Here is a 10,629-nt window from a genome sequence, read left to right on the forward strand (position 1 = left end):
ATGCTTGGTGTTCAAGAGGAGAGATGCCACATGTATTCTTGAGGGGAAAGACATGTTCATTCGTGCTCATTTGCATTAGCTCTGTTCATTTATAACTTTCAGCTCTGATTTTCTATTCCCTATCTTCTCCCAGTATCCCATGCTAGATTCAGGGGGAGCAAGACATCTAAGTGAAAGAAATCATTTAAATTCATTGCATATCTTTACTCTTGGGGACATGTCTAATCCAATGTAGTACTTAGTACTCACTCTCTACATGTCATCCCAGTCTTGGTATTCTTGTGGTTTCTTCTGTTTGCTCTGGCTAGTAGATGTATCTGTGTTATCTAACCTTGTTTACGTAGGTTCATTCCATCCTAAGCCAACTCAAGACTACAAGGTAAGTATATGCATCACAATCATGTGTATGAGGAATTCTTGCTGATGTACATACTGTTTGCAAGAAGGACTCATGTGCATGAAGGTATTCTCTTTAATATTCTTTGCTCTGATGCATATGGCCAAGATACATGTAACACATTGCCTGCTCTATCATGGTTATGCTATCACATGCTTCTATATTTCATATTCACATGATTGCATACATGTAGGGGGAGCCTATGCTTGTTACATGTCTTTCCAAAGCTTTACTTGCTACTCTTTATATCTTTATCGAAAGCTTTGATGTATGTTGTCATGAATTACCAAAAAGTGGGAGATTGAAAGCACAAGTGCTCCCTAGGTGGTTTTGGTAATTAATGTCAACATATCTCTTGTTGGACTACCAGTTTTATCTAGTATGTTTCAGATAAGTTCAACAATGGAGTGGCATGGACTAAAGGATGTGGGAACTCCTTCAAGATGCTAAGGACAAAGGATTGGCTCAAGCTTCAAGCTCAAGACTCTTCATTTTACATTTTAGTGATCCAAGATCACATTGAGTCTATAGGAAAAGCCAATACTATCAAGGAGGGATGAGGTGTTTCTTAATGAACCTCTTGCTTCAAGTGCTTAGTGATATGCTCCAAATACCCTCAACTACTTTCCCACTTCCACACATATGACCTAAACCTAAAGTCAAACTCGGTCACACCGATTCTTCCTATCCGGCGCCACTGAGTTCAGTTGTCATAGCCACTGCCACAAACCCTAGGCAAATCGGTCTGACCGATAGGGATCTCGGTCTCACCGAGATGGGATTGTAATCTCTTTGTGTATGTCCATTATCAAAATCGGTCTCACCGAGTTTGAGCAATTGGTACTACCGAGATTACAATGCAAACTCTCTGGTTAACTTATTATCAAAATCGGTCCCACCGAGTTTGAGTAATCGGTCCCACCGAGTTTGCCTGACCAACTCTCTGGTTAGCTAATTACCAAAATCGGTCTCACCAAGTTTGTGTAATCGGTCTCACCGAGATTACGTTATGCCCTAACCCTAACCATATCGGTCTTACCGAGTTGCATTTCGGTCCCACCGAAAATCCTAATGGTCACTAGGTTTACTAAATCGGTCCAACCGAGTTGGATGATTCGGTCCCACCGAGTTTGGTAAATTGTGTGTAACGGTTAGATTTTCTGTGGAGGCTATATATACCCCTCCACCTCCTATTCATTTGTGGAGAGAGCCATCAGACTGAACCTACACTTCCAGCATCCTATCTCTGAGTGAGAACTACCTAGTCATGTGTTGAGGCCAAGATATTCCATTCCTACCATATGAATCTTGATCTCTAGCCCTCCCAAGTTGCTTTCCACTCAAATCTTCTTTCCACCAGATCCAAAACCTAGGAGAGAGAGTTGAGTGTTGGGGAGACTATCATTTGAAGCACAAGAGCAAGGAGTTCATCATCAACGCACCATTTCTTACTTCTTGGAGAGTGGTGTCTCCTAGATTGGCTAGGTGTCACTTGGGAGCCTCCGACAAGATTGTGGAGTTGAACCAAGGAGTTTGTAAGGGCAAGGAGATTGCCTACTTCGTGAAGATCTACCGCTAGTGAGGCAAGTCCTTCATGGGCGACGGCCATGGTGGGATAGACAAGGTTGCTTCTTCGTGGACCCTTCATGGGTGGAGCTCTCCGTGGACTCGCGCAACCGTTACCCTTCGTGGGTTGAACTCTCCATCAACGTGGATGTATGATAGCACCACCTATCGGAACCACACCAAAAACATCCGTGTCTCCAATTGCGTTTGAATCCTCCAAAACCCTTCCCTTTACATTCTTGCAAGTTGCATGCTTTACTTTCCGCTGCTCATATACTCTTTGCATGCTTGCTTGCTATATGTTGTGAATGCTAAACTTGTGCCTATCCACTTAAACTTTAAGAACTTAAAAACTGCAACTTTGGTACTTAGTGTCTAATCACCCCCCTTGACGGTGTCCTAGACTAGGGGGTACTCAATGCGTCGTCTCCCGATCAGTTGGATTGGGCTGAGGACCCCCATGGCCGTATATTCATGGGCCAGTCCGGACAACTGCCGCATACAAGGAAGAATCCACAAGACTTGGCGATCAAGACAAGGACTCCTCCCCCACCGGCGTATTCGGCTGGGACTCTTGTTATCCTAGGCCTCTGGTGCATTATATAAACCAGGGCCAGGCTAGTCGATAGACATATACAAAAAACAATCATACCATAGGATAGCTTCTAGGGTTTATCTTCTCTGATCTCGTGGTAGATCAACTCTTGTACTACCCCTATCATCAATATTAATCAAGCAGGAGTAGGGTTTTACCTCCATCGAGAGGGCCCGAACCTGGGTAAACATTGTGTCCCTTGCCTCCTATTACCATTGATCCTAAGACGCACTTCTTGGGACCCCCTACCTGAGATCCGCCGGTTTTGACACCGACATTGGTGCTTTTATTGAGAGTTCCGCTGTGTGGTCGGCGAAAGAATCAATGGCTCGACTGCAGGTCAACTGCGACGTTGGCTTCTTCGTCACCAGCTCGACTGGTCACGTTGGCTTGACCGAGGACTGCGCCCTACCTCTGATCATCATGTTCGGATGAAGGCCTTCATCAACACCAACTCCGATCTCTATCAAGATCATGGAGGAGTCATCCATGGAGCTCGGGGGCTCAACGTCAACATTGCCTTCAGGCGACCGTGCTATTTTTCCGGACAACAAACTTGTATCCGCCGCCACCGCCTCCTCGAGTGTCGCTTAAACGATTACTTCGGTGGGATTATGCGGAATTAAGTCTACAACAACCCTGCAAAAATTTCGTCGAGTTCCGATGGAGGAATATCCGGCAATCTCCGATATACCGGAGCCCTGTTGAATCTGGATGAGAATCCGGACGAGTTTAGGGCGTGGTATCCAGCATCTATCTCGGATGTCCTTTGGATGATCCAACCATTGATTTTCTGCGGAATTCCCATATCTACCACCTGCCAAAAATTCAGCTCGATCCAACCGTCCAAACTCCGGGAAACTTCCGATTAGTGCATCACTGTTTGGATCTGTTTTCTGTGCGAGAACTAATCCGACCCGAATTCATCTTCTTTATGAACGGGATCTCAGACATCCTTTTTGAAGGAAGTTTTCGTATGGGGTGTTGTGTTTTATTCTCAAACACATCCCAGTAGTACTAAAAGTATTCTTGCAATACGAACTTCACCGTCGCGCCGGTGTCCAACTAGCCCAACAACATCACTCCACGGCGGCTGACTGCGTTAGACACGTCGTCACTTTGTTGAGTCGAGCTCAATTTCTTCGGATCATCATATCGGCCAGCCGAACAATAGTTCGGCATCGTGAAGGATAAATCGTCACCAACATCGCCGCCCCACGGATTACACAGAGCGGGCACACCGGCATCGCCACACAGTCACTTCATCAAGCCGGCATCGACCACGTCACGACCTGCATCGCTGGACCGGGGGCTTCATCATCTCTTCATCAACCTACTCCGGAGACTTCGGCGTCGCTGGCTGGCCAGCTCCATCACGTTAGCTGGACCGAGGGCTTTGCCTCGGCGTGCCAACCTTTGCCAGCATCACCATGCCGTTGCTTTATCGCCCATCAGGCGATAGGTGTGCGGATCGAGTCCCAATTTTGGGAATCACCTTTCTTCGGATTGCTACAACAAATAAGCCAGATGCTATTAATCCTAGTATTTTTCACTTGTTAGGGTTCATTTTTCCCAATGAATTATTACTCTGGTTTGTCCGTCATATGTACGCAGGTCTATCAAATGGTGGCCGCATTAACGAGGTTGCATGGTGGTTAGGTCAGTTTCCGTACATAGTCCGGCGAACGCCGCATCCGGAACTCGAACCGACCTGTGAATTCAGGCCTTGCCATGCCTTTACCGCATCACGCCGCCGCCCGGCATCGACATTGACTTCGGCGCCAGGCCATATTTCTTTTATTACTCACTTTGCATAAATTATTTGTTATGCAACGAATTTTTATTATTATTATTACTATTATCTCCGATTTGCACTATTTTTTGTGCACAGGAAAATGATCCAGCCGGACTATATCCTTTGGCGTCACCTCGGCTGGACGTGGGGCTTCGTCAACACTTCATTACCCCATGCCGGGGACTTCGGCATCACCCTGCCGCCCTGCATTGACCGTGCTATGTCACCACTTCGGAGTGCCGAGCTCCTTGCTCCGCGACCTCGGGACCGGCTCGGGATGGAACCTTGTCCCGCATCAAGCTCGGACCGCGTCATCAATACCGAACACATTAACCAGCTAAGTTGTCTTCATGCTCAAAGTTTTAAATTTTTAACTTGTGTTCGGCTCGGACAAGCATTATACTTTTTTGGAAAAAAGTTGCTTGTAAAAATTTTCTTGTCCAAACTTTGTTTGTGATGCGCAAATTCAAATACCCCGTTTACTTGGGGGCTTCCTTAATGAAGCTTTTTCCTGTTGCATATGGTTATACTTGTACGGCTTCATTCCTTGTTCGTCTATTACGCCACAATATGCACCATATTGACTTAAGCGATTTGCAAGCTGGGTTGCCTGGCTTCTGTGCTTACCCCTACGTTCCCGATTGTTCGGCTAGGGAGTAAAGGGAGCACCTCTGCGATTGTCACGATCGGGTCACCCGAGCCGGACCTCAGACTAGGTGAAGCCGAAAGCTAGCGCTCTTATTGTTTTCAATCATGGTCGGCACACAACGGAACTCATGAGTACAAAAAATCTATTGCACAAGTCTCATAATAACAATGAGCACCGAAGAAAGGTATTGGTGGGGGTACTATTTTCTTCGAAGATGCTTCTTACTCTTCGCAATAATATAGCATAAGTTCCCTGAGCGCGCTTTGTCTGTTACATCCTTATGGCCTGATTGCCTGGTTATTGGAAACACCGTCGATATTCTCGACAGATGGAGTACATAACACTTTTCGGTCCTTGACCGAAGAGGGAGAAGCCGACGGTCGGTTAAGACGCGTTTAAAGTTTGGTTGAACATAGATATGATATAAGTACTTCGGTACATGCAATCATTCTTTTACCCAAGTCACTTGGGGGCTCTTAAATTTATATGAGCCGTTTTATGATAAGTGTTTTTCTTCTTAGTCGTTGCAGAGTTTTTATTATTATTTGTCACTCCTTTTCTCGACACGAGTGTGCGGTCACTAGCCGGGGAGCCTAATTTCTCTCTCAAAGCCGCTAGAGTTTAGTTTGCTAAACTGGCCTACTAGGAAGTACTCCGCCTTCGGGATAGGAGGTTGAAGCCGTAGGCTGACCCGCTTGAAGTTTTGAGATAGGATGTGTCATGTTAAAACACGACAGAAGCACCTTTTTTTTTCTAAAGTCCAATTTTCGGATTGGCACCGAACACTTGATCTAGTTCGGACATTAACCTTTTGAATAAGTTTTTTTGGCTTTTCGAGCCCATGGCACTTTTAAACTATTTGTGTGTTTTTAGCACAAGTCTCGCAGTGCAACGCCGGACACCTTTAGAGATTCGGCAAAAACATTCTCGGATATTGCTATATATGCATCAGTTTCGAATTGTGTCTTCGGTCAATAGTTGGGTTTCCCGGCTCCTGCACTTGCCTCCTATGTTCCTCTTTGTTCGGCTAGGTGTGCAAAGGGAGAACCACTGCAATTGTGCTTCCAGCTCACATGGTTAAGCACCTCAGTGGAGAAAGCCGAAAACTGACTGTCATAATAAGCGTAAACTGGTCGGTGATCCGATGACGTCGTTAAACGACGGGCCATTCATAACAATGCCGAAGTGTTTACGGCTTGACCTTGACTATCGCCGAACACTACCGGAGGCTATTAACTGGCCTCCCAAACGAAATCCTCGATATTTTGCTCTTACATTGGAGCTGAGGTTTCATGATCATGCTTAGCATGACAACCCAAAGAAAGGAACCGATAGCGGAGCTATTTTCTTTGGAAGACATTTCTTCTATTAAACAGTAATATAACATGTCTCTCTGTGTACCTATGTTTATAAAACCGTATGGCCATATTGCCTTGTTTGTTGTGAATCTTTGCCCTCATAAAGGCTTTATAAAGTAGGACAAACAATCCTCGGCTATTGGCCGAGGAGGTGGAAGCCGATGGTCGGTCAACAAAGTTTTGTACAATGCGGATCCGAGCATTAATGACGTAAAGTACTTGGATACATAGAGTCATTACACATAATTTGTGATTTTACTATGGATATCGATCCTTAATTTGGCCTCCCGTGCCCGCATTAAGGCTCGGGGGCTACTGGGCTTTAGGCTTATTATTTACAAATATTAAAGGGGCACATCGATCCCCTGATCTGGTGTTGCCACACGACCAGTGTCTCGGGGGCTACTGCATTGCCTGTTCTATGCAGAAAATTTTAAGTGCAATACAATTTCCGAGGAGATTTTGATCCTCAGGTTGGTCGGCCGCATCCAACCTGAGTCTCGAGGACTGAGCACACCACTTTTTGTGTCCCGAAGTATTCTGCCGAGCTAGGACTTGATCCTCAGGCCGATTTTGCAAATCAACCTGAGTCTCAGCGGTTACTGGGATCAGCGGTCTTATGTCATCCTTCAGGTGCATCTCGGGTTTTAGACCGATACACACCTTGAGGGCTACTAGCTATATATCTCGTCAGAGAACAAATTGCATCAATAAAAACATTGACCAAAAATCAGCCCATGACCGAGGTGCTTAACCACCTCAGAAGCAGTTCGGCGTATAGCTCGGATGAAAGTGGCTGGCTCCTTAGAGGGCATTTCCGGCATTAAGCTCGCTAAACTCCTTCAACTTTTTTGGACCAAGATGATCTATGACATCTTGGATATAGTCCGGCGTTGGAGCTTGGACATAGTCCGGCGTTGGAGTTCGGATACATTTCGGCGTTGGAGCTCGAAAGCAGTCCGGCATTTGTGCTCGTCTGCAAGAGATACCTTGAATGCAGTCCGGCGTTAGAGCTCGGACGCAAGAGGACACTGCCTCCCGGGAACAACTTCAAACCCGAGGTGTGGCTTAAAAATAACAAGGCATTGATAAAGGCCAGAAACTTAAAGGGGCTCCTCGGATACCCGACGTGTAAACTCGTCGAATGCATTTCGGCGATCCTCAAGATAGAAGATGAGAAGATTTGTTGAACCAGTTTTCAAGACCGGCAACCGAAGATGAAGAACAGTTCGGAAGAATCGAGGAGCGTCCCTAACTTGAAGACCAGTTCAGGGGGCTACTAACGGTGTCCTGGACTAGGGGGTACTCAACACGTCGTCTCCCGATTAGTTGGATTGGGCCGAGGACCCCCATGGCCGTATATTCATGGGCCAGTCCGGACAGCTGCCACATACAAGGAAGAATCCACAAGACTTGGCGATCAAGACAAGGACTCCTCCCCCACCGGTGTATTCGGCTGGGACTCTTGTTATCCTAGGCCTCTGGTGCATTATATAAACCAGGGCCAGGCTAGTCGATAGACATATACAAAAAACAATCATACCATAGGCTAGCTTCTAGGGTTTAGCCTCTCTGATCTTGTGGTAGATCAACTCTTGTACTACCCCTATCATCAATATTAATCAAGCAGGAGTAGGGTTTTACCTCCATCGAGAGGGCCCGAACCTGGGTAAACATTGTGTCCCTTGCCTCCTGTTACCATTGATCCTAAGACGCACTGCTTGGGACCCCCTACCCGAGATCCGCCGGTTTTGACACCGACACCCCTCTAGACACCTCTTCTCAAGGTCCTACAAACGGGACCACATGTCAACGAAACATGGTGTGTAATTTCTCGTGCAAAATGCGATCTGGCCGCGTTGGCCCAAGGTGCCGCATTAGTTTTTTTTGAAAGTTTGCCGCATTATTTATCGACATTTATTTTTTTAACATGCAATCTGAATGGATAGCTCCTGTGGCCATCACACGTGAGCAGATATAGTGATGGTTGATTCGCCCGAGCAACTCATTACTGTGGGAATATGGGAGTACCAGCGGATTCAAGGAACAGAGAAATGATGGTTGCTTCGTCCGAGCAACTTACTGTGGCGAAGGTGGGGCTCTGTGATTTGACTGCTCACTAGTCATTACTACTGTGGCGCAACGACCAGGGTGAATCTTTCCCTGAAGTTGTGTTGTGCACTCAATATTGCTGCATAGCAGGTGGAGCCGGATGAAGGATGTCCAACAGGACACAACTTTGGTGCCTTAAAGGCACCTACCTTTGGGTCACTAACATGTGGGTCAGCCATTTGTTGGACCCACATGTCATAGACACAAAGGTAGGTGCCTTAAGGCACCGAAGTATTGTCCATGTCCAACATGTGGGCGAAACGAAGTTGAATTGTTTCTGGCATTGCTATCAATCCTTCAGGATTTGTTTATATGTACGCATAATTTTGATGAAATTGTACTGTGATGCTATGAAGGTTTCAACTTTGGTTCCCGCAGGAAAAAAAGGTTTCAACTTAGGATTCATGTGTCTTGCCTCGAGATTATCTCGTTACAACATTCCATCAAATACAAATGAAACTACCATGGCTAATGCATCTCAATGGTTCGCAGATCAGCGCCAATATTCACATTACAACTGAAGACAAAGTTGTGAGAAGGTGTACAAATAAAGAAAAAAATATAATTGATCGATGCCATTCGTAGGCATGGCTCCATTTCCTTGGCATAGTGTTCATTGCTTGGCAGCTAGTTTCACCCAGCTCTGTAGCCAAAAAAGAGGTGTATGAAGGACACCATAATCCGATCATTTTGTGCAGCTCCACTAAAATCGAGCGGATCATCCCTATTTGCAAAGATATCCATTCAGTGTGATTACAATAATAGTTGAACTAGATGATGAAACATAACACACATAAATAGAAGCCGATCACCTCTACGATTTCTCTTTAGGACTAACTTCTTGTTGGAGAAGATTAGGCACGGAGTTGGATGAGGAGGATAGCAAAACCAATCTCCCTTTCCGCTGTCCCACAAAAATGTAAAAATGTTGCCCGTGTGACATTTTGGCGGAAATGCACAAAACACTCTTTAGAAAAGTGATTTGTGCAGTTCACCAAAAGGTCGCAATAGCAACAAGGTGAAAATGGATAGCCCTGCTTGCAAAAGGAGGTCGAAATGAAACAATTACTGCCCAATAACACGAGTTGAAGACACATACGCCAACAAAAAAGAAGCATGTTCCATGTAATAAGGGAAAGATAGCACATGGTGTTTTATCAAAAATGGTTTGAGGACGAGATTGTAAGATGGAAAATACGCCAGCCAAGATACGATTTAAGAAAACAACTAAAGAAGATCCACATGCAGCAACGTGGAAGATGGGCAGTGGAGCAAGGTCGGAGGAAGTTGTAGGTGAGGGTCGTCGGGATGTTCCTAGGAGGGCGCCGGCGGTCGGGATCTGCCCGTACTGCGGCAGCGAGCAACTGGCGAAGGCCCTACCGCGCCGGAGCTTGGTCAGAGCAAACGGTGGGTACCACAGATTGGGACGTGCTGCCTCAACACTATCAAACGGAGAGACGATGCACATCCTCCCTTTCCGCCAGCGGACGGGATGCGGCCAGATCACTGACCAACACTGAGAGAGAGAGGCCACGGTGGCCTTGTGTGAGATGGTGTGACGAGAGACAAACCGATTTTTCCATTTTCCCCACGGCAATCGTTTTATATTCTGTACGTGCCATTGAGGAATATATAACTATTTAATGCTAACGCATCAAGTCGAACTTTGTTCCGTCTAGGCGTGGTACCCAACCCTCCTTTGAGTAAACAACCGCTACACGTGTCAAATTATCACATGGGCTGCCTTTTCGTACAGAAACGAACTCCACCGTGTACCCGCGCGGGTGTGGCCGGGAACGAGACGTGAGTACGTGCGTCCTGCGTGCACTTCTTCTTTAGGTGCAGGTACGTACGTGGGTGGGTGTGAGAGAGATGGTTTGTGCGAAACAGAGGCAATGTGTTGATGGTATCTCAATCAGAAAAATGTAACATATGCAATGTGTGTGAAATGGAGTCATGGACGTGAGATATCAATAGAATTGAAAACAGGGATGAAGTGTGTGGCTGCGCGATCGATAAAGAGTGCCATCGAATTTGTGTTTGCCCACGTCAAAGATACAGGGCGGCTGGCCTACTAGAATTTGAGAGGCCAGAGGTGCAGTTTTTCTCCATGGCATGGATACCTACCTACAGCGTTCGACTATCGGTGTGTGTGTG

The sequence above is a fragment of the Triticum dicoccoides genome, chromosome 5B (genome assembly GCF_002162155.2).
Source record: "Triticum dicoccoides isolate Atlit2015 ecotype Zavitan chromosome 5B, WEW_v2.0, whole genome shotgun sequence".
Classification (NCBI taxonomy): Eukaryota; Viridiplantae; Streptophyta; class Magnoliopsida; order Poales; family Poaceae; genus Triticum; species Triticum dicoccoides.